We start from the raw sequence: 27,138 nt of genomic DNA, 5'->3' as shown, positions 1-27,138 counted from the left end.
GACTTCAGTCCGACGAGAAGTCCGCTCGTTTGTACGCGGCATAATAGATGTATCAGGCTACGTGCTCTGTGTGTTGTTTAAAACCCTTGTAAATAATCTGTGAGTGCAGAGATGAAAATAAGAACGTCTCAGTTGATTGTACATAGCCCACAGTCATCCAAAACAGGAGAGCATTACGAGTTCTTGGTATTTAAATGTTTATAGCACATCATGCGCTCCGTGTCCTTATAAAGGAACATAGAACGTTAAGACAGTATAGTAATACCAAAATATAAGTGTAACATTGCATCAATCATCATGCACAGAAATGTTTCGACCTAATTGAACTTTTCTTTGTGATGCAGTAGCAATGAGAACGGTACCTAATGTAAAGTCTGTAATCCGGTGGCCTGATCCTTCCTTAAAAGGCCAGGCATTGGGGTATCAGTGTAACTCTAGGCCTAGATCGGCCCCTCCTACACATCACACTTGTGCTGCTTTCATACAGGACAGCTGTATGAGTGACTTTATCACATATGCCACACAAATACCAAACATAGTTAACTGAAGAAAGGTTTGCTACAGATAAGACTTTTTTTTTTTTTTTTTAATGTAAAAGTGCTGAATTGCACTTAGGCCTGTTTCTTGTAATACACCAGTTTGAGCTTGTACTTATTCATTCTATATATTTCACGCAGAGACAGCGCTTTAAACTTAAATTAATCTGATGCGTCCGCGTAGAAGTTTGCATTGCTCGGCTGTGGAACTTAAACATCCATCTGTCATACAGAATATGTGAAATGTAATTTTAGCAGTATTTAGAAACTTTCTGCAGCTGTCACAGAACTAATGTATTTTGCTTATTTCAAAGTAAGCATTGCAAAGATTTTCAGTGATCATTTTTTAAATGCTAATGACTGATGAAAGCTGAGTGTCTGTTGCTGCTGTGCCTTGAATTTCAATATGCAGGTGATCTACCATGTAAACCGGGTCACCTAAGAGTACCTATACTTGCTATTAATTTTAGGTGCAATTTGTACTATATATTTTATAGTCACTTACCTCCTGCTGGTAATGTTTCTCATTGCAGGTATCCAAAGCCAAGCCAAGTTACAAGTGTCCTCTCTTGTACCCAAAGTAACTGCTGGTGTCTGTCTCACCCCTTCACCTCCCCCTAGCCTCCTATCTCCTCCTCTGTCGCTCTCCTCCCTGCTATTTTTGGCAGCTCCCCTGAGCTCCTCCTGGCTATTAATATTAGAAGTGAGAAATGCATCTGCTCTCTGCTATATAAGGTAAAGGAAGATGCTATAGAGAGAGAGATCCATGTGTGCAAGATGCCAGGAGCCACAAAGCTGGCACCACCAATGGAAAGAGGAGATTTGCTTTTAACAAAGGAAACAGAGGTGGAATAGTAGGCACAGGGACCAGTAGTTGCAAGCTACAGAAGTGCGCAAACCACACACACTGTACAGGCTGTTTTCATTATTCTGAGTCGGCATACATAGACATGAAATATGTGTGCTATGTACACTATGCTTTACATAACAAAGCCACAAAATATTGTGCAGCATGTATAGATAACTGTAGACTTCAAATGATCAAGCAATGATACCACAATTATTAGATTTTGTCTTACAGGGCAAGGTTTGCAGTATACATATACGAAGCAAATACCCGATTATTGCCTATAAGTAATGCCATTCTTACTGGGCGAGCTTTGCAGTATACATATACGAAGCAAATACCTGATTATTGCCTATAAATAATGCCATTCTTACTGGGCGAGCTTTGCAGTATACATATATACGAAGCAAATACCCGATTATTGCCTATAAGTAATGCCATTCTTACTGGGCGAGCTTTGTAGTATACATATACGAAGCAAATACCCGATTATTGCCTTTAAGTAATGCCGTTCTTTTTTTTTTAACAGAAAAAAGTAATGCCATTCTTACTGGGCGAGCTTTGCAGTATACAAATACCTGATTATTGCCTTTATAAATATAAGTAATGCCATTTAATTTAAAGTGAAATTTATATTAAAGTGATATTTTTAGAGTGACATCTTGTAAAGCGTTTTTCTTCCTACTTGTTCTGGGAGCAGCCATAACATTTCATTGCAGGTGCCTAGAAAATGATTGTCTCATTTAAGATGGAAACAACAGTACTGTATTCTATCCATAGTAATATCACAAGTCCCTAGAGAGACTGAACATCTGCAGGAAAGGGTTAACTGTTAGTTGTGCCTTTGTTTCTGGAGGAATGCTGTAAAAGCCTCTCCCTGTATGGGAATCTGAGGCCAGGCTCTGAATGGTCCCTCCCATGGATGGAATCTTTTTGGATAGTGCTCTCTGGCTATATGATTTTATTTAGGTTACACAGGTATGGGAGTAATAAATGTGCTTTAGCATTTCATGGATCAAGGCCTGTGTGCTTTATTTGTTTACATGTAATGTGTAAATGACAGACAACCTTATACGCCTGTTTTAATTCACGTTTATTGTTGAGAAAAACTTTAAATGAAATATTGACATAGAAGGGGGTTATTTACTAAAACTGGAGCATGTAAAATCTGGTGCAGCTTTGCAAAGAAACCAGCTCCCAGGTCTTATTGCCAAAGCTTAAAGTGATATTAAAGTCTTGTTTTTTTTTTTTTTTGTTTAAAAATAGCAAACATGTTATACATACCTGCTCTGTTGCAATGGTTTTGCACAGAGCAGCCTCGATCCTCCTCTTCTCGGGTCCCTGGCTGGAGCTCCTGGTCCCTCCCTCCTGCCAAGTGCCCTCACAGCAAGCAGCTTGCTATGGGGGCACCCGAGCCAAGCCGCTGCTCTGTGTGTCCATTCAGACACGGAGCTGCAGCTTGGCCCCGCCCCCTCTCTCTTCATTGGCTCACTGACTTTAATTGATAGCAGCAGGAGCCAGTGGTGCCAGCTGTGTGCCTCAGCCAATCAGGAGGGAGAGTCCTGCACAGCCGATTCTCTCATGCACATCATTGGATCGAGATGGGGCTCAGGTAAGTATTAGGGGTAGGGTTACCACATCATCCCTTTAATCCAGGACACACATTAATTACACGGGTTCTGTGGCTGATTAAGGTGGTAATTAAACTCACTTGGTGCCTTATCTGCATTAAATCAGCCTCAGAACCTGTGTAATTAATATGTGTCCTAGATTAAAGTTATGATGTGGCAACCCTAATTAGGGGGGCTGAGGGTGGCTACTGCACACTGAAGGTTTTTTATCTTAATGCATAGAATGCATTAAGGTAAAAAAAACTTCCGCCACTAAGGTGGTTGTAAAGGCTCAAGGTTTATTACCTTCATGCATTCTATGCCTGAAGTTAAAAAACCTTCTCTGTGCGCCAGCTCCCCCAGCCCTCCCTAATACTCTCCTAACCCTCATCTCGATCCAATGATGTGCATGAGAGACTCGGCTGTCCAGAACTCTCCCTCCTCATTGGCTAAGGCAGAAGCAAGAGTTGTTGGCTCCAGCTGTTGTCAATCACAGCCAGTGAGCCAATGAGGATAGAGAGTGGTGGAGCTGAGCCACGGCTCTGTGTGTGAATGGACACGCAGAGCAGGGGCTCAGGAGCAAGCCTGCTTGGGTGCTGTGGAGGAAATCAGCAGGAGAAAGGGGCCAGGAACGCCAGCGGGGACCTGAAAACCACTGCACAGAGCGGGTAAGTATAACGTTTATTTTTTTTAAAAAGTCTTTAATATCACTTTAATTTAAGCTGAAGTTAGAAGCTGATTGGCTACCATACACAGCTGCATCAGATTCTGAGTGCAACAGTTTTAGTAAATTTCCCCCAGAAATGTCTTTGATTTGGTATTTTTTAGACCCCTTTCACACTGAGGCTCTTGAAAACTGCCTATACAACGGCGAGTGCTTTTCAGGCGCTTTCGAGGAGTTAGTGTTGCGCTTTTTTGATGGTCACGCGACTCAAAAAACTGCTGCAAGAACCATTTTGAGGTGCTTTTGAAGCGCATTTGAAGAGCTTTTGAAGAGCTTTTCAGGCGCTTCTCATTCATTTCAATTGAGAGGAGCACTTTTGAGACACTTTTTTTTTAGCTCTCCAAACATGCTCCTAAGATGCTGCTTGCAGGAGTTTTTTTACCTCCCTGCCAGCGCACCGCCCCAGTGTGAAAGCGACCATTGATTTTATTAGGAAGCAGTTTTCGTGAGCTTTTCGGGCACTTTTTTTTTAATGCAAAAGCACTTGAAAAAATCTTCAGTGTGAAAGGGGTCTTAAGTTCACATGTTGCAGTATTCAGAATTCAAATGCTCCCATATACAGGTGATACTCGAAAAATTAGAATATCATGCAAAAGTTAATTTATTTCACTAATGCAACTTAAAAGGTGAAACTAATATATGAGATAGACCCATTACATGCAAAGCAAGATAGTTCAAGCCGTGATTTGTCATAATTGTGATGAATATGGCTTACAGCTCATGAAAACCCCAAATCCACAATCTCAGAAAATTAGAATATTGTGAAAAGGTGCAATATTCTAGGCTCAAAGTGTCCCACTCTAATCAGCTAATTAAGCCATAGCACCTGCAAAGGGTTCCTGAACGTTTAAATGGTCTCTCTGTCTGGTTCAGTAGGAATCACAATCATGGGAAAGACTGCTGACCTGACAGTTGTGCAGAAAACCATCATTGACACCCTCCATAAGGAGGGAAAGCCTCAAATGTTACCGTATATACTCAAGTATCAGTCGAGTTTTTCAGCACATTTTTTTGTGCTGAAAGTGCCCCCCTCGACTTATACTCGAGTCAAGCACTTTTCTGCAGCAAAAAATTTAATTTTCCGAACCGAATTTGGGGCCCCGTATCTCAGGGCCACTTAGTGCTAGGAACCCCAAATTTGGTGTGCAAACCCAGTGGAACTGGTAGCAGATGGAGTCCCTAGCACCAAGTGGCCCCGAGATACGGGGCTCCAAAGCCGGTTCAGAAAATGTCATTCTCTGCTACAGAAAAGTGCTTGACATTTTCTGAACTGATGTTTGGGGCCCTGTATCTTGAGGCCACTTGGTGCTAGAAACCCCAGCTTTGGATATTTCATGGTGCTAGTTCCACTGGGTTTGCACCAAATTTGGGGTTCTTAGCACTAAGTGGCCCCAAGATACGGGGCCCAAAATTCAGTCAACTGTGTCCATCTGCAGCAATGTCATTTTGGGACCCTTTGGGTTCAGAGTCCCCAAATTTTGGCTGCAGCTAGGGGGCATCTAGGAACCCTTAACTACTGAGTTTGAAGTTCGGGGGACCTATGGCTGCAAATGGGCACAACGAGGCATGCAAATGGGCACAGTGAGGCTGCAAATGGGCATTGTTGACCCTCTTTTCCACTTACAGTAGCTGTGCTTTTCTCACCCTCGTCTTATACTCGGGTCAATAAGTTTTTCCCATTTTTTTTTTTTGTGGTAAATTAGGGCCTCGACTTATACTCGGAACGACTTATACTCGAGTATATACGGTAATTGCAAAAGAAGTTGGATGTTCCCAAAGTGCTGTATCAAAGCACATTAATAGAAAGTTATGTGGAAGGGAAAAGTGTGGAAGAAAAAGGGGCACAAGCAGCAGGGATGTGACCGCAGCCTGGAGAGGATTGTCAGGAAAAGGCCATTCAAAAGTGTTGGGGACTTTCACAAGGAGTGGACTGAGGCTGGAGTCAGTGCATCAAGAGCCACCACACACAGACGGATCCTGTCTTCAAATGTCGTATTCCTCTTGTCAAGCCACTTCTGAACAACAAACAAGGTCAGAAGCGTCTTACCTGGGCTAAAGAAAAACAGACCTGGTCTGTTGCTCAGTGGTCCAAAGTCCTCTGATGAGAGCAAATTTTGCATCTCATTTGGAAACCAAGGACCCAGAGTATGGAGGAAATATGGAGAGGCACACACTGCAAGATGCTTGAAGTCCAGTGTGAAGTTTCCACAGTTTGTGTTGATTTGGGGAGCCATGTCATCTGCTGATGTTGGTCCACTGTGCTTCATTAAGTCCAGAGTCAACGCAGCCGTCTACCAGGAGATTTTGGAGCACTTCATGCTTCCTTCCGCAGATGCGCTCTATGGGGATGTTGACTTAATTTTCCAGCAGGACTTGGCACCTGCCCACACTGCCAAAAGCACCAAAACCTGGTTCAATGAATGTGGGATTACTGTGCTTGACTGGCCAGCAAACTCACCCGAACCTGAACCCCATATAGAATCTATGGGGCATTGCTAAGAGAAAGATGAGACATGAGACCGAACAATACGGAAGTGCTGCAGGCCGCTATTGAAGCACCCTGGTCTTCCATAACACCTCAGCAGTGCCACAGGCTGATAGCTTCCATGCCACGCCCCATTGAGGCAATAATTGCTGCAAAAGTGGCCTAAACCAAGTACTGAGTACATATGCATGCTTATACTTTTCAGAGGTCCGATATTGTTCTATGTACAATCCTTGTTTTATTGATTGCATGTAATATTCTAATTTTTTGAGATTGTGGATTTGGGGTTTTCATGAGCTGTAAGCCATAATCATCACAATTATGACAAATCATGGCTTGAACTATCTTGCTTTGCATGTAATGAGTCTATCTCATTCGTTTCACCTTTTAAGTTGCATTAGTGATATAAATGAACTTTTGCACGATATTCTAACTTTTCGAGTATCACCTGTATTGAAAGTCTGTATTCTGCATGGAAATTATTTCCAGCATGCTGGAAATGCTATTGCAATGAGAAGTAAAGGTTGGCTGTTTTTTTATTTTAAGCAATTGTAAACCACTGGACATTTTTTATTTATTTTTTTTGTACCAAGGTAAAGGCATATTGTGCTAGTATTCATTGCATACTTGCACATTATGTTAAATTATCTTAAAACAAAGCTCTTCCAGCACTGAGATGTCAGCACTGCAGGCACTCTCATCTTCACCCATCTTGCTTCCGGGTTAATGGACTCCGGTTCTGTGACGGGCCAAAGCTGTGATGACGTCATGCATGCGGGAGCCGCCGTTCAGGGCACACGGTTTTGAAGAAATGGGACACATGCGCCAATGATGTCACTGCTTGCATGTACACTAAATATCTCCTAAAAGGTGCAGGTTTAGGAGATCTTTACACTATCTATAGGTAAGATTTATTATAGGCGTACCTATAGGTAAAAGCAAGAGATGGAAGTTTACTTCCACTTTAATTGTTTGCAAAACATATTATATTTTTCTATATAAAAATAATCAGCATGCAATTACGCAAGGAAGTCAAACAATTTGTTAAAGGTCAACTCCATTTTTAGGCTCCATGCACACTGGACGTTAAAAAAACTTTCTAAAAATGCCAGTAGCTTTGCAGTGAGTCTTTCAACATTTTTGCAACAGCGTTTACTAGCGTTTTTCTGTGTTAACGTTTTTTTTAGCGTTTTTTTTTTTTTCTTTGTTTGCAATGGATCAAAAATGTTAAAAAAACGCCGGTGAGCCACATTTTTGAGTGTTTATCAATGTTTGCCCTTTTTTGTGGTCAGAAAAACGACTCCTGAACACGCTTTTATGGCGATCAGAAAACAGCCCCTAAACTCCCACTGCTGATAAACATCCAAAAATGTCCATGTGTGCATGGACACATAGGATAACATAGAGGGAGTTTATAGGTTGTTAAAAAAAACACCCAAACTCCCAAAAACATCCGTTTATGACCTTCAGTGTGCCTTATTATATTTATTTTATTACATTTCATTGATATACAGTATAAGGTACACAACGTATTTTGTAATCTAGTGTTAAAATTACCCTCTGTTTTAATCTGCAGATTGTTAGTTATTTTCTACAACTACCAAAACACTTAAATGTTCTTTCCTTATAAATACGGCAGCTATCAAAGAACTGTTTACTGTATTTGTATAAGGGTCTGTGTCGATAGGCTTTTGTTCACTTCAAGTATATCTATGTTCAAAATGTAAAATCATATATTTCTTCCCACGTTGCATTTGAATTATTTGTAGCATGCTCCTATTAAAGCAGTAGTAAACCGCATTTTTTTTTTAACCCTGTAAGACAATGGCATAATGCGCTAGTATGCATTGCATACTAGCACTTTATGAAATACTTGCCATAGTACAAAGTCCTCTGGTGGCACGCTGTCACCGCTGAAGGCGCTTCCATCCTCACCTGGTCTTCCAGGTTTGCATCCTCTGGCCGTCTTTTTGGCCACGCTGCAATGACGTCACTTATGCACATGCATGCGGGAGTCACGAACCGTGGCATGGAGCTCTGTATGGACAGCACAGGTGTGCCGTCCCTTCAGAGCGCATGCGCCGCTGCTGTCACAGGCTGCAAGCAGTGTGAATATCTCCTAAACTGCTCAGATTTAGGAGATATGCACTGTACCTACAGGTAAGCCTTATTATAGGCTTACCTGTAGGTACAAGATCAAAAAAAGAGTTTACTTCCACTTTAATGTGAAAAATCTTGAAGTTTGTAAATTTACTTTGTGAAGATTCTTGTACAATTACTTCCTTGAATACTGTGACACTTATTCCCTATGCCCTGTGGGTAGACACTGTTGTGACACAAATTTCACAGAGCCTGCTTCTGACCTACAGAGGTGCTGAAAGCAGGAGTTTCAGGAGGTGGAGTCAGTACAGGAATCACAGCTTGCAGGCAAGGTACCATGGGATATGTAGTTCCTAGAAACTGAAGGTAAACGGCAGAAGAGAAGCTGCTAAGCATGCAGGGAACCCAGGAAGTTGTGGAAAGAGTTGGCCAGCAGACAGGCAGCATTCTCAACATGAAAGGAGATTTTTTTAAGTAAGCTTATATTGGATTGTTAACATTATTATTATTACAATGCTGATAAGAGCCTATAATTATAGAAAACCTGCTTGAAGCAGGTCAAATGCATTCCAAATACACCTTTCAATTAACTCTGAATGATCTCAGAAGCATCTCCAACCTATAGTGCCTTGAAAAGGTATTCATACCCCTAAAATTTTCCACATTTTGTCATGTTACAACCAAAAACCTAAATGTATTTTATTGGGATTTTATATGATAGACCAACACAAAGTGGCACATAATTGTGAAGTGGAAGGAAAATAATAAATGGTTTTCATTTTTTTTTACAAATAAATATATGAAAAGGTGTGGCGTGAATTTGTATTCAGCCTCCTTTACTCTGATACCCCTAACTAAAATCTAGTGAACCCAACTGGCTTCAGAAGTCACCTAATTATTATATAGAGTCCACTTGTGAGTAATTTATTCTCAGTATAAATACAGCTGTTCTGTGAAGCCCTCAGAGGTTTGTTAGAGAACCTTAGTGAACAAACAGCATCATGAAGGCCAAGGAACACACCAGACAGGTCAGGGATAAAGTTGTGAAGAAGTTTAAAGCAGGGTTAGGTTATAAAAAAAAATATTCCAAGCTTTGAACATCTCACGAAGCACCGTTCAATTCATCATCTGAAGATGGAAAGAGTATGGCACAGCTGCAAACCTACCAAGACATGGCCGTCCACCTAAACTGACAAGCCGGGCAAGGAGAGCATTAATCAGAGAAGCAGCCAAGAGGCCCATGGTAACTCTGGAAGAGCTGCAGAGATCCACAGCTCCAGTGGGAGAATCTGTCCACAGGACAACTATTAGTCGTGCACTCCACAAATCTGGCCTAATTAATTTACATGTAAAATCAAGTCTCCCCCCCAGCATTGCAGAGTTCTTGCAGCCATGTTCAACGCTGTCAGCCTCTCCTCAGCGTGGGTAAACTAGCTGCAGGTGAAACACAAGCACCAAGCGAGTGAGAGATGAGAGTGAGGGCGGGTGGTGAGAGATGATGCCCTCTGATAAAGTCGTGATGACGAAACGCATCAGATCGTGACATCAAGTCGACCGGAAATTACGTCACGATGCTGTGCGTTCCAAGACCCAAGGAATCTAACTGGAAGGAGGAAGTGCTGGATGTTGAGATCATTACTATCTACACCGGAGTACACTCCGTCCTTGTAACCCCTGGAAAAGTGGTTAGTATAAGCTCACTTATAAACCAACCTTGAGCTACACGACCACTGTCGGACTGTCACTGCGATATTGATTATTGGATTTTATTTACTGAGTTTTCAAATAAACGTTAAAATGGAATTAGACTATGTGGAGTCTCTTTTCCATGCACATGGATCTCGGAGATGTTTATAAAGATTTCTTATGAGGACATCCAGAGTGAACATACTATAGGATGCTGATTGAGGTCTGATAACCTCCGGGTTCTGGTGAGTTTGAACCCCTTGTGGGTGTGTGGAGCACGAGGTGGAAAAGCTTTTGGTGAATGGTGCACTCATCAATTTTTTGCTGCATATATCATCTACGTCCACTAGAGACTCTTCACTTATTTACATCAGTTTTTGTCCATTTTAAAACTTTTTTACGTACATAGTAGTGACCTTGTACTAGCCAGTCAGTTTTATTTCAAGTTAACTGATGGGAGCGCCGCTTTGATGTTTTAGCTGATGTGTGAATGTCAAATCGCGGGACTCGCATTTGAGATACCATTCATTTGAATGACACCTCAAATCGCCGTGCGGGTCTACTGCCATAAATTGCACTGCAATCGCGGCAACACACATCACGGGAAGCATGTCACCCAAAAAAAGTTCAGGAGCTACTTTTGGGCGACATGCTTCCAGCGATGCGTGTTGCCGCGATTGCAACGCGACACGCGGCAGACCCGCACCGCAATTTGAGGTGTCATACACATGAATGGTATTTCAAATGCACGCCACACTTTTCACATATTTATTTGTAAAAAATGTTGAAAACCATTTATCATTTTCCTTCCACTTCACCATTATGTGCCACTTTGTGTTGGTCTATCACATGAAATTCCAATAAAATTCATTTCCACTTTTGGTTGTAATAAGACAAAATGTGGAAACATTCAAGGGGTATGAATACTTTTTCAAGGCACTGTATGTCACATGGATGCCTTTGAAACAAGCTCAAAATCTATTGACACAGGCCCTAACAATAGGTTCACACACCTAGCTATTTTTTGCATGCTGCGTTTGTACAGGCACAGTAGTCCATTCATATAAATGGGCTGTTGTACCTGCGGGAAATTCAGGAAAAAGGTCCATGCACCTTTTTAAAATCACATCCGCATGGAAACTGAGCTGAGTTGTCCAATGCGTGGGGGTGCCATTGAAAATTAATGGCACCCCCACTCATCTGCTAAAAAGCAGTGCATTTTGCCTAAAGGTAGAAAAAAAAGAGCAGCGCTGCTCTAAGGGTAGTAGAGTGTATAAAAGACTTTAATAATGTTTAAAATATGCACTCACATTTAGGCTGATAAAAACAGGCATGTAGTGTTACTCTTTAACTTAATGAGATCACATCCGGTGGACCGCTGGGCTGTGGAGGAATCATTCCCCAGCCGCTTCCGGTGGCGTCCGAAGCCCTGAGGTATGTAGTTCCGTCAGACAGTGCGTCAGCTGGTCCATGGGGGAGATGACAGATGCTGGAGAGCCGGGGGGGCGTGGCCGTAGCATGCGTGCTCCTTCATCAGGCGTGTGTGACGGCCATGACAAGTCCTGATTATATAGGGAAAAGGGGAGGGGGAAGGGGCGGGGTGCAGAGTTGGATTGATCTGTCAAGCAGCGTTGGTGTGTGTGTCAGACACACACAGGCTGGTGCAATCGTAGTAAGGCAAACGGAGTTGTAATGAGGTAGACAAATGGAATGATCATGTGGCTCGCAAGGGAGTGTAAAAGCAGATTGTATGGCAGGGTGGGAAAAAAGAGGTGAAGAGGGGGGGGGGGGGGGAGTAATTATGAGAATAGAAAAAATAATGAAAGAAAGAAAAGTAATACAGGAAAGTATGTGAGAAAACTGGAGGATAAGGGATGGTTGTGCAAATAAATAAAAAATAAAAAATTGTGAAAAAAATATATAAAAGATACAAAAAATAAATAAGAAAAAATTTTTTTCTTAAAAAATATATTACAATATATGAAAAAATATATAGAAAAAATAGGATTAAAAAAGTGTTAAAAAGTAAAAAATGCAAAAATAAAAAAACATAATAATAATAATAAAAAAAAAAAAATAATTTCTCTGCCTCGTACCATAGGCTCACCCCCAACAACCACACAAGCTCCTCCAGTTAATTCAGACACCACATACCCTTCATTCACCCTTGAGCCTTCTTTTTTAGCCAAACCCCCCCAACCTGCCCAAAAAAGAAAATTAGGAGAAGAGGCAGACGAGGGGGAGAAGAAGACACACGGAAAAAAGAGAAGCTAGCCAAACGATAAAAATCTACAATTTATCCTCGCTAACCCTCAGCCGTGAAGATACGTCACTACTTAGCAAAGGCCTCAATTTTGCCCCCTCAGCCGGTCCAAAACCCTTTACCTTGTTCAGAGACCTCAATAAATTTATCCGAGACCTAACTGTAAAAAGGTTTTTCAACATTAAAGCCACAGAAAATGCCATCACATACACTACATCCATTGAATCCTGTGATGACCCCACCGCTGACAACACAATGGATGCTTCCTGCCTAGCTCTCCTTGAAGACCTATACATCGGAGATGGCGAAACAGATGCCTTTTCACCATACTTCACTCAACTTCCTTCCACCTCCCCACCCATTCAACATACCTCCTTCCGCCCCAAATCCATCTTTAACCCTACCCATGTTACAGGCCCTTATTTACAAAGTTTTTATCAAGTAGTCTTCTTTGAAATCAAACGCCTGTGTAACCAGACCCCGACCCCCACACATAACCACAATCTCTCATTCCCTGAAAAGACTTGTCTCAAGGCCCTATCCAACAATACAGACTACATTATAAAAACAGCTGACAAAGGAGGCGGAATTGTCATCCAAAACAGAGACGCATATGTCAATGAGGCCCACAGACTTCTGTCAGATGACAACAACTACAATAAACTGTCTTGTGACCCTTTACCCAAGTTCATACCTGAAGCCCACGCACTGGTGAATAAGGCAACAATGGAGGGAATCATCACAATTCATCAAACGTGATAACTACAACACCCCCTACTTCTACCACCTTCCCAAAATTCATAAAAGTCTTACCGAGCCCCCTGGACGTCCCATTGTGGCCGCCATGAACAGAATCACCAACCCCTTCTCCATGTACATCGATCATTTCCTGCAACCTCTGGCCCAGAACCTACCGGCATACATCCGGGACGGCACCCATCTACTTAATACTTTACGTAACTACCGTTGGGAACCAACCTATCTATGGCTCTCACTCGATGTTTGCTCACTATACACATCGATCCCACATGAAATTGGTCTAGAAGCAATAGAATATTTTCTCTCCCAAGAGCCCCAAATCAACTCCAGACAAGCAGAATTTATTGTTCTATCCACAAAATTCTGCCTTAACCACAACTATTTTTCCTTTGAGAACCAATACTACCTAAAAACCCAAGGCACTGCCATGGGTGCCAACTTTGCCCCCAGCTATGCCAACTTGACTATGGGGCTCTGGGAACAACGCTCAATCTGGCATAACAACCCCTACTCTGAGCACATCGTATTCTTCGGCCGATATAGAGATGACATACTGATCATCTGGGATGGCACTCGATCTCGAGTTGATGAATTTGTGGCCTACTGCAACACCAACAGCTTAGGCTTATCTTTTACTTCTGTTTGCGATCCAGACACCCTTGCCTTCCTGGACCTTGAACTAAGCCACACAGATAATCTCATCCATGCTAAGAACTATATGAAACCCACTGCAGGCAACTCTTACCTCCCTTTTCACAGCTGCCATCACCCTCGATGGATTTCAAACATACCAAAAAGCCAATTCTGCCGTTTGAAACATAATTGCACCCGTTTGGAAGACTACATTGAACAAAGCAGCTCATTCAAGAAAAAGTTCTCCGATAAAAGCTATCCTGCCCCCCTAGTGGACGAAGCCTATAACCATTTCCTGAGCAAAATACCACAATCCAGGAATCTAAAATCTCCCTCGCTCTCCCAAGCACCCAGACTTATCACCCAATTCCATATGCAACACAGAAAGATGGAACACATCCTCCAAAAACATTGGGGCATACTACTAGAAGACCCCATCTCAAAAACAGCCTTGATGAAAAACCCTAAATTACATACAGAAGAGCCCAAAACCTAAAAGAAAAAATAGCTCCTAGCAAACTAAAAACTCGCAGACCCCAACCTTCTGCCACACCTACTTTCCTCGATATCAAGGGCATGTACCAATGCCGCAAGCTCAACTGCCTAACCTGAACCAAATTCGTACAGCACAAACAAAAACATTTCACTACTAAGGATAAAACATTTCAACTTGGCCAATTCTTCAACTGTTCCACTGAATTCGTGGTATACTGCCTCTCGTGCCCATGCAACCTACTTTATGTAGACCGCACGACCAGGACATTACGCAAGAGATTTGGAGAACACAGACGATCCATTGAAGATAACAAGAACTTAACGATCCCCAGACATTTCACGGAGTTCCACCAAGGCTCCACCAATGGGCTGTGGGTCTGGATTATAGAAGCCATCCTGAACAATCTCCATCGAGGTGAACGCATCAAACGTCTGTGTGAGAGGGAGACCTTCTGGATATACACCCTAGACTGCCTAAAGCCAGGAGGCCTTAACGAAGAGATCGAAACCCATTTCATTCTAAAACTCCCTAGACACTTCCGTATCATCCGCATTCTCCCACAGCCATATCATTTTTAAACCCCCCCAACCCCCCCCGTTGTAAACACCATACACACAACCTTCTTTCCCCACAGTTACCCCACCCTTAACCACTTCCCTACCCGGCCATAGTAATATGACGTCCACAGATGGGATCTCCCATCCTGGGTGGACATCATATGACGGCCTGGGCTTCCCGGCCGTCTAGGGGGCGCGCGCCGGCCGCGTTGCTCGGGACCCGGTGCGTGTGCCCGGCGGCCGCGATGTCCGCCGGGCACCCTCGATTGCCTGTTAACCGTGCCGGACTGTGGATCTGTGTGTGTAAACACACAGATCCATGTCCTGTCAGACCGATCTGTGTTCCCAGTACAGCAAAACACTGATCGGTCTCCTCCCCTTGTACGTCCCCGCCCCCTACAGTTAGAATCACTCCCTTAGGAAACATATTTAACCCCTTGTGTCCCCCTAGTGGTTAACCCCTTAACTGCCTGTCAAATTTATACAGTAATCAATGCAATTTTATAGCATTGATCGCTGTATAAATGTGAATGGTCCCAAAAACTGTGTCAAAAGTGTCCGATGTGTCCGTCATAATGTCACAGTCACGAAAAAAATTGCGATCGCCGCTATTACTAGTAAAAAAATAAATAAATAATTTTTTTAAAAAAAATGCCATAAATCTATCCCGTATTTTGTAGACGCTATAACTTTTGCGCAAACCAAACAATATACGCTTATTGCGATTTTTTTTTTTTTTACCAAAAATATGTAGAAGAATACGTATCGGCCGAAACTGAGGAAAAAATTTGTTTTTTTAATCTCATGGGATATTTATTATAGCAACAAGTAAAAAATATTGTGTTTTTTTCAAAATTGTCGCTTTTCTTTTGTTTATAGCGCAAAAAATAAAATCCGCAGAGGTGATCAAATACCACCAAAAGAAAGCTCTATTTGTGGGGAAAAAAGGACGTCAATTTTGTTTGGGTACAACGTCGCAGGACCGCGCAATTGTCGTTTAAAGTGCGACAGTGCTGAAAACTAAAAATTGGTCTGGGAAGGAAGGGGGTGAAAATGCCCTGTATTGAACCGGTTAACATTGCCCTCCGAATATATCATAGTCGAATTACCACCTGCCCCCGTACTTCTTCACTATACTCTATAATTAATCCGCTGCATATGTGCATGCATGCGTGTGCACATGCATATGTGCTTGCACGCATGAGTTTTTGACACTTGCTGCATGCGTTCCCACATGCTTTATACCCCTCCCCATTTCTCACTTCATTCTCTTAATCCTTGCCATTTATATTCCTTACCATATTTATTTCCCCATAATATTCCCTCCATGCATTTATCATTTATTCCTTCCACTCATCCATATTTTTCACCCATCTGTCAACTATAATCTATTAACTATTTCATTTTTTCCATTATCTCCCAATGCACATAATTTTTTTTTTACATTTTTTATAATATATATATATATATATATATATATATATATATATATATATGGTATAAAAAAATGCTACGGCCACGCCCCCCCGGCTCTCCAGAATCTGTCATCTCCACCCATGGACCAGCTGACGCACTGTCTGACGGAACTACATACCTCGGAGCTTCGGACGCCACCGGAAGCGGCAGGGGAATGACTCCTCCACAGCCCAGCGGTCCACTGGATGTGATCTCATGATGTTAAAGAGTAACACTACATGCCTGTTTTTATCAGCCTAAATGTGAGTGCATATTGTAAACATTATTAAAGTCTTTTATACACACTACTACCCTTAGAGCGGCGCTGCTCTTTTTTTCTGCTTGTCTTCCCCACTGAGTCCCTTTTGCTCTGAGAAGCCGGCTGCCGCCTACCCCATCCATCTGAACCCAGTACTGTAGGTCTAATTACCACCTCAACGGTTTGCCTCTTGCAAACACCACACTTCCTAATCCACACCACTGTCTCATTTTTCATTTCAATAGTAGCACCTGTCAGCGCTCCATTTCCCATTTGTTCCTGTAACTTTTGCCTAAAGGTGCCTGTGGGGGTGGTAATGCATGTGATTTAGACGCTTTTCCGTACCTGTATATACAATATATTGCCAAAAGTATTGGGACAGCTGCCTCTACATGCACATGAACTTTAATGGCATCCCAGTCTTATAGGGCGTACACACGGTCGGACTTTGTTCGGACATTCCGACAACAAAATCCTAGGATTTTTTCCGACGGATGTTGGCTCAAACTTGTTTTGTCTACACATGGTCGCACAAAGTTGTCGGAAAATCCGATCGTTCTAAACGCGGTGACGTAAAACACGTACGTCGGGACTATAGACGGGGCAGTGGCCAATAGCTTTCATCTCTTTATTTATTCTGAGCATGCGTGGCACTTTGTCCGTCGGATTTGTGTACACACGATCGGAATTTCCGACAACAGATTTTGTTGTCGGAAAATTTTATCTCCTGCTCTCCAACTTTTGTGTGTCGGAAAATCCGATGGAAAATGTCCGATGGAGCCCACACACGGTCGGAATTTCCTACAACACGCTCCGATCGGACATTTTCCATCGGAAAATCCGACCGTGTGTACGGGGCATGAGTCTGTAGGGTACAATACTGAGTTGGCCCACCCTTTGCAGCTATAACTTTTCTGGGAAGGCTGTCCACAAGGTTTAGGAGTGTGTCTATAGGAATGTTTGACCATTCCTCCAGAAGCGCATTTGTGAGGATATGCACTGATCTGGACGAGAAGGCCTGTATCATCTCAAAGGTGTTCTATTAGGTTGAGGTCAGAACTCAACTGTGCAGGCCAGTCAAGCTCCTCCACCCCAAACTTGCTCATCCTTGTCTTTATGGATATTTTTTTGTGCTTTTGCTATACTTCTCCTTTAAATTGTGTTTGTGTCCAATAAAATAATTTTTAGTGTTCAGAATAAGGCCCCTTTCACACGGCGGACTGTTTAGGTCCGCCTGTCAGTTTTTTAGGCGGTCCTGAACACTGACGCTCTATGGAGCGACGGATGTCAGTGATGACATGTCCGCTGACATCCGATCCGCTCCATTCCGCTAAAGTGTGATGGATGGAAATCCTATTTTTATATCCGTCTGGCGGATCAGATAAAGGACTCTACGGTCTGTCTTCATCCAATCCCCCCATAGAGGAGAGCGGCGCTCTGACAGGCCGGTCCCTGCACATCTGCCTGCTCAGTGGAGAACGACGGAGCGATCTCCCGCTGAGCAAAGCGGAGCCCATACACGGGCGTGTGAAAGGGCCCTATATCTAATGTTCTGGGTGTTTTAAGTAATTTTTAAGCCAAATATGCAGATTTTAACATGTGTGAAAAATCTCTCTCTCTCTCTCTCACAGATCGTATGGCTGATATTGCTTCGCATTCGATATGCAAACCGAAATGGGGGTGTCATTAACAATATATTGACACTCCCAGCAGTTTGCATATGGCAGTGTGAACTGCCGTACGAGTCGGGTGCGATTCGGGAAGCCGCAGTGGATTTGCAGGGTTCCAGCATCGCACAAGTGTGGAACCAGCACTTATCCTAAGGCTCGGTTCACACTGCTGTGACATGGAGTCCGACTTGTGAGACACTAAGTCATATGACATATCAAATTCAATGTTTCCCTATGAGAGCCATCTTAACAAATGTAGCGGTACCCCCATGAGGGCTGCTAACAAACTCTGTACCCCACTGATTACCTGGACTCTGCAAATCCTCCTCTACATCTGACACCCTGGGTTCAGTCTTCTTACCAACTGTATTAATAAGGAGAGACTTACACAGTATCAATGAAACAGTTTGTTTACTGTATTAGTAAGAACACAGAAATAAGTATATCTCAATACTGTAAGATAATAAAAAGGCACACTTACAAATACTTTATACTTATGAAAAAGGCAACCTTGTGACCTGAAGCCCCTTTAACTGTAAATAGACACAGATATTAACCCAATCACAGAAACCTATGTGAACAGGTCCGCAGGAGGGTGGAGAGCTGGTACTGTATCTTCTATGTCAGGCTCCTCCCTTCTGTCTCCTCAACCCATAGGCCATTAAAACTTGTACAACATAAAGAAAACAATATGCAAACTATTATATACAAGTTGGCTCTCTCCCTTTTTAAATGAAGTCCGATGCCATTAAAGCAGATGAGGAAAAACGATAACAAAAGGTAAAAGGGTATTCCTTGAAATCCAGATGTCTTCAGCTAGCCTTGTTGTATTGTAACTAAGGTAATCCTTGATAACAGGGTATAGCAAGTTTGGCAGAACTTCTTTCTTTTACAAAGTATTATATTTGTAGAAAAAATAAATTCAATGGGTTACGTTTAGATGGTTACATTAAACATAACATACAGAAAAGGATCCCAATGAAGGGATGCAATTGGAATATTAGAAGCATCACCAAAACAATGTAATGTTAGTTGAAGTCCTCAGGGCGGAGCACTCGGTGCTCCAGATTACGGTGCATGGTGAAATAAGGCTTAGGCGCATCAAATGATCGAGCAAAGTACAAAACAGTTCAATCAAAAAAGAGAGGCTGCCTATATATACAAATATACTGTACATTAATGGTGATGTATAAATGTAACCATTTTATAAAAAAATAATTGTAGTAGGGCGGAAACTGAAGTGTAAGAGAGAAAGAAGGGAGAAAAACGAAAGAGTTAAAAAAGAAGGGGGAAGAAAAGTAGAGAAGTTTATCGTCAAACCTGGAAGATTGGGAATACGTTATCCATGGTTACCATACCTTGAGAAATTTATTGTGTGTGTCCGAAGCAAGGGCTGACAATTTCTCATTGATCATGATATTGTTCATAGGATGCTTGACTGCTTCAAAACTAAGCACTGGGGACTTCCAGGCTCTCGCAATGGTCAACTTAGTGGCAGTGAAAAGATGTAGGGCCTGTTGGCGCTCAGGGCGAAGCAATTCCAGGATTGGTTTACAAAGGAGGGCTTCATAGGGGTCTCTTCTAAGGTTGGTGTGAAACACGTTACGAAGAAGAGTATAGACCCTGACCCATAATCATACCCATAGACATAGCAGACCTTGGGACATGTCCACCAAATATGAGCCATTGTACCGTCTTGTGAGCAGCCCCAGTAGCAAAGCGGAGAGTAGGATGGAATGAAACGGGCCAACCTAGCAGGCGTGTAATACCATCTATAAAACACCTTATAAGCATTTTCCAATATAAGGACATTCCTGGAACTTTTGGAAAGGGGTATCATCATGATCTGCCAGTCCTCTGGATCTATTTGCCTTCCCAAATCCTTTCCCATTGTAAATGGTAGGATCGTACGGGGGGGTCTCCTGTAGGAAATGATTGAAGAGTAGAGCAAAGAAATTATTCCTGGGGAATGGGGTCGTGCCCTGCATAAACTCCCGAAAGGGGTCAAAGTATATGCGGTAGGCTGAGATTTTACAGATTTCCATAGGTGGAGAGAATGGGTCAAGTATGGTCCGAGTTTAGTCGAGTGATGTATAGGAGGGAGCCAGGGTAATGATGACACAGGAATACGGTGGGAGTCCACCAGGTCTATAGTGGCCCATAAAGGTAGCTATGTATCATGAAGATGGGATAATGGGGCTATGGTTGCTGCAGTATAGTATGATTGTAAGTTGGGAACCGAAAGTCCCCCATTGATCCTTCTAGAGTATAAGACCCGTTTGTTGATTCGGGGGCGATCAGAGCCCCATATAAATTTCAAAAGTTTACTTTGATGAATACGCAGTATATGTGAAGGGATCGGGACCGGCAATACTCGGAAAAAACATAGTAATTCAGAAGATAAGACATACGAACCGTAGCAATCCTGCCAAACCAAGATAATTGGAGGGGGGACCAGGAGGAGAGCATATCTGTCAGTTTCCTAAAGAGAGAGGGGGAATTAGCCTGATATAGCCCGTCACATTTAGGGGTAAGTCAAACCCCTAAATAAGGCAAAGAGGGAAGCCACTGAAATGGGAAAGTCTCTTTCAATGAAGCCAACTCGGGAGAAGAGAGATTCACCGACATAGCCTTAGACTTATTTGAGTTAACATGCAGGCCTGAAAGGGATGCAAAAGTACTTAAAAGAGATAATAAATTAGGCAGTGAAACTATGGGCATCGTCAGAGTTGGCAGAATGTCGTCCGCGAATAATGAGATCTTATGGGCAGACCCCCCAATCTCAATGCCTTTTATATGTGGGTGTGAACGAACCGCCTCTGCCAAAGGCTCCAAGGCCAGGACAAAAAGGAATGGCGAAAGTGGACAACCCTAACGAGTACCCCTTCGGATAGGGAAGAGAGATGATTCACATCCATAATATTTAATTTTGGCCTGGGGGGGGCATCATATAATGCCGTCAACCAACTCAAAAAGGAAGTACCAAACCCATAGTGCCACAGTACGGACATTTTGAAAGTGACTGGAAACAGTATAGTATATAAAAAAATATAAAGTTTATTAAGTAAATACAAACATTCATAAGTTAAGAACAAATCATGTGGAATATACAAATCCAATTTGAATGTAGATTGAATACATATAAAAAACGGCTCTTTGTAAGACCCAAAGATTGTTTCTGGCTTGAAGCCCTTCTTCAGGGAATTTACAAACATATAGAGCCAAAATGTCTAGTGAAAGAACATATTGCATTAGTGTACCAAATAAAACATACATATATCCTGTTCAACAAATGTAATGTACAGGGGCAATTAGATGAGGACAAAAAGATCTTAGATCAATGAAGATTCTGCATGGTATCCCACATGACAAGAAAAAAGTGTACGGCTAATGTTAAAAAGTACCCAGATTTAGGGATCAAAAAAAGTATTAGTAACCCAAGAAACCCAGCCATATAACAAAATGCATCCCAATATGGAAGGAGGATCCAAGTCATCCTATAGTCCAAGGGATATGCCTATGGATGCAAATAAATAGCTAACATGAATGTCCAAAAGTAAATACTGGAGTAACAACATAGGGGTAAGTGGGTGGAAAAGCAACTTATTTACCTGATTGTTTATATAGCCAGGAATATGTGGATATAATTTCGTGGTACGAGCCGTCACAGCTAGTATACACTTGCTGCTAGACGGTTTAAATAGGAGATCGGGACGCCCAAGCATGCGCAGTGATGCTGAAGGGCGGGGCAATGTAATCGCGACGATGAGTAGCAGGTGTCGCAGGTAGATGACGCACACGAATGTGTAATGGCATAGTGTTGCCAAGACAACAACCCGGCGCATTAGCATGGAGACATCGTGAAGTAATCACGATGAAGCAATGCACTAGAGAATCTGGGAAACAGAAATATCAGATCTTGCGTGTGCGACCTTTATAACGGAACAATCTACAGATACTGGCATCCAAAAGACGGCAAATTAGTATCCCGATTAGGAAAAGGCAGGGGCCTCCTGCACGAGAAGCGCACGGCACCACCCCGAAGGGGGGGAGTGACGCCATGCGCTAAGCGTGCACCAACGCAAATCCACAGTAAATCCGTGAGTAAACCGGGATGCCACCGCCACCTGGGTGCGCCGGGTGGGAGACACTGAGAACAGAAAATGAAGAGAATTACAATATAAAACAATGTCATATGAGACACAGCAGAACCCACATCATGGACCAAATATGGGCATACAAAGGAGATAAAGGGGGCACAAAAAAGAAGAAAAAAATCAAAGTCAAAGAACCACAACCAATTGGATGAATAATGAAGAATATAAAAAAAGAAAAAAACATTTTTTTAAATTAAACAAAGCATCTTAAATATAAATCCCATCTACTATAGGGTAAATGTTATAGGGAAGAACATAGAAAAAACAAGACGAAAAATGATGTCTAATGTTTTCTTTCTTCCCAGCCTCCTGAGGCAAAGCCTTCTAAAAACGGGCAGTAACTTGTTACATCATTAAGACCCGGGGCTGATGTAGCATTCAAAATTGCTATTCATCTAGTTTCTCGCTGCAGCAGGATCCTATTTCAGTCGCTTCCCGAGTGTTTGGGTGTACTCGGTCCATTATGAGAAACTTAATTTTAGGGATCCTACTATTATGAATATACATGGCGGCCCAGGGGAAGTTCCGGGCAGGATTTTTTTCATACTAGTAATGTGTCTTAACGCTCTTTTGTGGAATGGTTGTTTAGTTTTGCCCACATAGAATGCGCCACATTGGCACATCAACATGTAGACAACACCTATGGTTTTACAATTTGCGTAGTGGACTGGTCTGAAAACCTTCCCATTAGGTAAGATCATGTTTTCACCGATGTACATGTATTGACACAAATTGCAACCGCCACAGCGAAACGTACCAGGGCGTTTGCAAGGGTCAGCACGGAACTCCCCCGTAAACTCGCTTTGTATTAGGGTATCCATTAAGGATTTAGTTCTACGATATGCGATGGACGGTTTAGATGACACAAAGGAATTTAATAAAGGATTGCTTCTCATGCAGGGGGCTCCTTCCTTCTCCTAATTGGAATACTAATTTGCCATCTTTTGGATGCCAGTATCTGTGGATTGTTCATTTATAACGGTCGCGCACGCAAGATCTGATATTTCTGTTTCCCAGATGCTCTAGTGCATTGCTTTATCGTGATTACTTCACGATGTCTCTATGTTAATGTGTTGTTGTCCTGGCAACACTATGCCATTACACATTCGTGCACGTCATCTACCTGCGACACCTGCTACCCATCGTCGCGATTACGTCACCCTCGCCCTTCAGCATCACTGTGCATGCTTGGGCGTCCCGATCTCCTATTTAAACCGTCTAGCAGCAAGTATATACTAGCTGTGACGGCTCGTACCGCTGAAGTATATCCACGTATTCTTGGCTATATAAACAATCAGGTAAATAAATTGCTTTGCCACCCACTTACCCCTATGGCTCGATTTCTTGGGTTACTAATTATACTTTTTTTGATCCATAAATCTGGGTAGGTTCGTGTTTACTTTAGTTTTTAATTCATTTCAGCACTTTTTTAGCTGGTTTTTGAAAATACTTAAATTACTTGCCACTATTTTTAGATCTTCAGTCTGCAAGTTATTCCCTCCTTGGAGACTGTGCGGGGACCCTCGCTGGGACTCACTGTTTTTTTGGATCTGAAGAGAACTTTTTAACAGTAGCCGTACACTTTTTTCTTGTCATGTGGGATACCATGCAGAATCTTCATTTGATGTAAGATCTTTTTGTCCTTTTTTAATTCTTTATTTATACATTTTTTTTTTTTTAAAACAATGTTAGATGCAACTGTTAAATAAGTTGCTTTAAGTTTATATTGCTTTGTCAAATTATTGCTTCTATAGGAATTAAGACACAGAGTCAGAAATCCGTGTATCAGTTCTTGAGCATAATGGACTGCCGCTCTTTACTTCTTTTAAAAAAAGCCTTTTTATAGGCAATTATACAAACAATAGCATCAGCACAGCCCCCCCACACAGGGCAAGGGTAAACAACAACAGGAGTCACCTGGGTTACGAACACAAGCTTCAACACCATGGCAATACAGTTACAAGAAAACAAAAGCAGCTTCAATTGAGTTCAACAGCCAAAAAGTTACATATTAAGTGAGAACTCTAAATTAAATCCCTGACCTTATCAATTTCCCCCTTTGACATCATCCTCTCCTTCCCCCTGGGTCCTCATGAATAAGTTCTAGTCAGTTTTTCCCCAGAGTCCTTTCCCTGACCGCGAGTTGTCAGAGGGGTAGAACCCATCTCCCTAGGTATTACTAACATCTTAAATTCAAGAAGAGGAGTTTAGCAGGAGTGGGTGATGTCAATACACATTGATCAGTATGCCCTGTCTATTCTCCTAATTTTCCTATTTATTTTCCTGTATACACATATATTCGTGATTGTAAGTGATATTAATATTAGAATAATAATTACCATTGGACTTAACAACCAGTGAAAGGTATTGGTTGCTGTAGAAGACATTCCACTGAATATATCCCACCAATGTGGTGCAGTATCCTGTTGTATCTGTGAGGAAAGATGCACTAGTCTACCTTTGTCAATAATTGCAGATACGAGGTTATTCTGTAGGGTATGTTCTAGTGTTTCTATGTGTTGTCTTAACAACTCTGATTGTTCCAAAACCTGTTTTAGTGGGTCTAAAGAAATTATAAAGGGTGTAGTGTCAGTGAGATTATGTACCTCATAGACTGAAGAGAATATCTTATCGGCGTCTGGTTCAAAAAGATAGGTGTCGTTACCCCATTGTAATATTTTAATCTTTTTTATACATCCCGCAAACGGCGCCGATTTATTTAATGCTGACATGGTGCGGTTGTCATTAGTAATGATACAAATATGCTGGGGTCCTATTTCTATGAATCTATTGTTCACATTTATCGGTGTTCTTTGCATTTTTCATATGCTAGTTTGGTATTTTAACAAGCAAGGTTCATATACTGGGGAACTTCTGCCACATACCATTCCCTTATTAGTTCCTTCACATAGAGTTAAATCATGGGTTCTGTTTCCTTTATCTACATATTTCCCATATATTTCTGGATACCAAAACTCGTCTTTAATTACTAGTGGCATGACCACTATTTTACACATTTCCATTACATCTGCTACCCGATATGCTTCAAACCTTCCTACACACCATTTCTCCTCACATTCTATCTTATCCCCTTTTACTTGGAACCATACACCATCGTCAGTTAGACCCTTAAAATATTTCATCCAGGTATGATAATTTCCCAACTGTAGTTCAGTCCTGGCCCTATTTATTTGTATATGATAGGATAAGAGGTTAAAAGAGCACTGTGTGAAATTTACAAACTGTTGACTTTGATTCCACAGCTGGAGCTCTGCTCCTATCGTGTGATTTATTAACCCTCCCAAAAATTGTAATAGGGGTATTTCTTGCAATTGGGTTTCAAAAGTGGTGGGTGTCACGGAACGCCCCACACTCCGCTTGAGTGCTTCCGTCTGTATACCGCTTCCTAAGTTCTGGAACACGAGTCCAATGGATCTGGCTATAGAAACCCCAAGAACTAGACAACACCAGTCTTGGAGTACATCAGAACTGCCTTTATTTTGAGATCTCACAGACCTTTTTATATCAGGGATGACTCAAAGCTAACCTAATTAACATGACTGAGTCCGATTAATACAGTTCAGACTGGATTTCTCATTCACCTCAAATGCTAGGGCCCATAATCGGTGGGCAACAGGCTTGCACACAGTCCTCTCCAACAGCCTCCGCTCTGGCTATGCCCGTGACATTTCTCCCCTTTCGGCAGGAGACTAACACAGGAGGAGACCCCAGACGGGTTGACTCCGAAGTTAGTAAACAGCTCCAGTCCTCTACTGCCTGTACCCACACAGTACCCCAAACAAATTATCCCAAACAGTGCATTACTCACCCAGCCATCCTCTGCCTCTCTCAGAGAACATATCTGCCGCTGGAGAGAAGACAGGGTGACTGGGCTCACTCTGTCATGCTGTTGGGGATCTGGGCCCACTGCCCAGCATCCCTGGGGTATACAGGTGGAGACTGAAGTTCCATCCACCTTCACAGGAAATCCATCCTCTGTTAGTTGAGGGCAGAGTCCAGCAGTCCTCGGCCCTGTTGCCAGCCCTTCTGCTGGAAACCCCACACCATCTGTTCCGGCTAACTGTCGGAGAGGGAGGCTGACTGCCCCGCCTCCCTGGAACTCTGTAGTTGTTGCCGGTGCTGGGCAGAGGTTGGTAGCACTCTGCCCTGTTGCCAGCACTTCTGCTGGGGACGCCGCATCCTCTGCTCCGGCTAACTGTTGGGGCAGGCAGCTGGCTTCCTCCACTCCCAAACTGTGTAGCTGCCATTGGGGAGGTGAGCCGGCTGCTTCCTTTTCCATTCCCTCATCTGGCTGCTGGGACGACATGTCGATGGTACTGTCTCCCAGGTACACGGATCTTTGCTGGGGAGGAAAGCCCACTTCTTCCACCCTGGCCAACTGTTGGGGAGGGACAACACACACCTCCTCTCCCTTCTCCCCCTGTATCTGCTGCTGGGAAGTGATTGCCATCTTCTCACCCTGAGCCTCCACAATTGCTGCAGGTGTGGGGCAGAGGTCTTGGACCCTCTGTCCGGTTGCCAGCACTTCTGCTGGGGGTTTGCTAGGTGGTTCCTCCTCTACAGAAATGTCTATTAAATCCCCAGTCTCTGGAAGTGGTAAAAGTGTGGGACAGAGGTCTTGGACCCTCTGTTCAGTTACCAGATCTTCAGCTGGAGAAGTTTGTTTTAACTCCATAGATGCTGCTGGCAGAAAATCACATGTCCCTGTCAGTGTTGTGGGAGAAAGGCTCGGAACTGGCCCGTTGCTCTTGGGTTGGAAAGCACTTGCCCTGTTTTATACCAGCGAGACGGAGGGCTGCAATCCAGAGCTCCACCCGAATCAGCTGCCTGAGCTCCAGGTATTCATCCTCAGACACAGTCCTGGTGTACGTTGAAAGGAT

Source organism: Aquarana catesbeiana, linkage group LG02 (genome assembly GCF_042186555.1).
Source record: "Aquarana catesbeiana isolate 2022-GZ linkage group LG02, ASM4218655v1, whole genome shotgun sequence".
Lineage (NCBI taxonomy): Eukaryota > Metazoa > Chordata > Amphibia > Anura > Ranidae > Aquarana > Aquarana catesbeiana.
The sequence above is the reverse complement of the archived record's forward strand: the minus strand, read 5'-3'. Positions refer to the sequence as shown.